Source organism: Apodemus sylvaticus, chromosome 10, assembly GCF_947179515.1.
Source record: "Apodemus sylvaticus chromosome 10, mApoSyl1.1, whole genome shotgun sequence".
NCBI classification, from domain to species: Eukaryota; Metazoa; Chordata; class Mammalia; order Rodentia; family Muridae; genus Apodemus; species Apodemus sylvaticus.
The window spans coordinates 97,208,338-97,211,009 of record NC_067481.1 but is presented as its reverse complement, the minus strand read 5'-3'; positions in this window follow the sequence as shown (position 1 = coordinate 97,211,009).

Here is a 2,672-nt window from a genome sequence, read left to right as displayed (position 1 = left end):
CACCCCCGCCCCGTTTTCAAACGCGCCGGGAGCTCCTACTGGTAGGACCACAGAGTTACGCCCCCCGGATCACTAGCCGCTCCAGCCCCGCAGGTTCTGGGCACTTGTGATTGGCTACACCAGGACGCGAATTCAAACGCTGGCTGTCTATTGGCTTACCGCTCGTGGTTGACCCGCCTTCTCCGCTGGGCGGGGGACCGAGGCGCTCAGCTGGCGCCGGCGGGCTATCCCAAAATGCCCGCCCGGAGGTAGAGGGGGGACTGGTCTTCTCCCTCCAAGATTTGTCCTACCCACCGGGAGTTGGTCGTGACTACTACCTGTCCCTCCCACGCGAGCTTCCGGCCAAGGAGACGTTGCGTTTGGAGACGCCAACTCAAACACTGATGTGGACATTGCCGAAGCTGGGCTCCGATGCGGGGCAGCCACAGTCACAGTCTGCTGAGCGATCTGTTCGCTCGTGTACACGTCCCGTCTTCTCATGAGATGATCTGCCGAGAGAAGACAAGTAGTGTCTTGAGGGTGGAGAGCAAGGAATAGGCCCAGGCTTATCCCCACAGCTTGGATCCGCCTTCATCCCCTTCCCGCAGCCTGCATGCTCACTGTATCTGACCTGTGCTGGAAACTGGGTATCAAGACCTCTTGTGGGTCTGAGACAGTTAGTAGGGAATAACTGTTCACAGCACAGAATATTAGAGAACCCTAGGGCAAGACTTGGGGTTTGCTCCCCATTGCTGCGGATCCCCAGGCGGGACCCTCACTGTCTCTTTTCTGGGAGACTGTACTGTTTTCTACTTTGTTACTATTTTACCTTCCTCTTTTGGACTTTGTTACTTTGTTACCTGTCCCGGAGCGGAAGCGCTGTTTCTAGAATTTGCTTTTGGTCGACCCTGAAAGAGATAAAAAACTAATCCAACAATGGGCAAACCCGCTGTCAATCACATTTCAGAATCCATAACAATATCTCTGGTCCCGTGCTTATTTAGAGTTACAAAGTCATCAATTCTCTCTCTAGTTCTCTCTCTAGTTCTCTCTCTCCCTCTCTCTTGCTGTCTGTCTCGCGCGCTCTCCTTCTCTCTCTCTCTCTCTCTCTCTCTCTCTCTCTCTCTCTTTGGTTTTTCGAGACAGGGTTTCTCTGCACAGCCCTGGCTGTCCTGGAACTCACTCTGTAGACCAGGTTGGCCTCAAACTCAGAAATCTGCCTGCCTCTGCCTCCCAAGTGCTGGAATTAAAGGTGTGTGCCACCGCTGCCCGGCTGGTTTTGTTGTTTTTAATACAGGGTCTCCCAGTGTCCTAGTTAGCTTCAGCTACAACCTGACACTTCTTAGAATCATCTGAGGGAGACTCAGTTGTGTGATTACCCAGACCAGACTGGTCTGTGGCCATGTCTGTGTGGGATCTGTGTGACTGATGACTGAGAGGATTCAGCCTCTCACGACCTCTGGTGGTGCTGTCCCTAGGTAGGTGTGCCTAGGCTAGATAAGAAAGCTAGCTGAGCATGAACCAGGGCCCTGGTCCATGGTCCTGCCATGATTTCCTGTTCTTGACTTCCTTCAATGATGGGTTGTGACCTAGAAGTGTAAGACAAATAAATTGGTTTTGGTCATGTTGTTTGTTACAACAACAGAAAGCAAACTAGAAAACCCCACGTAGCCCAGGCTGGCCTATAACTTGAGGTCTATCCTGCTTCAGCTTCTTGACTGCTGGGTTACAGTTGGGTACCACTTCTGTCATGGTTTGACTATGCTTGGCCCAGGGAGTGGCACTATTTGGAGATGTGGTCTTGGTGGAGTAGGTGTGTTACTGTGGGTATGGGCTTTAAAGACCCTCATCCTAGCTGCCTGGAAGCCAGTCTTCCACTAGCCGCCTTCAGATGAAGATGTAGAACTCTCAGCTCCTCCTGCACCATGCCTGCCTAGATGCTGCCATGTTCCCACCTTGATGATAATGGACTGAACCTCTGAACCTGTAAGCCAGCCCCAAATAAATGTTGCCCTTATAAGAGTTGCATTGGCCGTGGTATCTGTTCACAGGAGTCAAAATCTAACTAAGACAACTTCACTTGGTCAAAATATTTTTAGATTTTAGGCACCAGGTGTTCTCTTGGCTGTAGATCTGATCATGCTGTAGCCTTGTCTGGTCCTACCGCTGTTGCACCCTATAGCTAAGAGCTACTCCCCCCGAGTGTGAGGTATACCCATGCCCCATTGGGCTTCAAGGGATGAGAGACCTCAGGAAAGTCAGCTCTTCGGAGCTGAGGATTGATGGGACCCGTATATTTCAAGGTGCTCCTCTCTGGACTCCAGGTTAGGCATAGACCAGACTCAAACATCAATTTCCAAGCACAATCCAAATGCAAAGAGATGTTACTAAGCAAGGCAAAGAGACAAGATGACTGAGTCTGAATTGGGCAGAAACTTCGGCAAATAGCTTTGCAAGTGTTAATTTTAAGAGGAAAAGAAGGAGGAGGTCTGTGTTAGAATGAGCTAGGAAGCGTTGGTAAGTTCTGATTGGGCATTTTAACTAGGTTAGTCAAAGTAATGAATTTTGGTTGGTGGTCCTTGTGTTTTAATAGTTGGACCTTGGCGATCAGTCTCAGGAATGAAATAGGCAGAGCAAAGTGGCCAAATAAGCGAGTGGACCTAGGGGGAGGTAGCTTTAGGAGTGTGATCTAA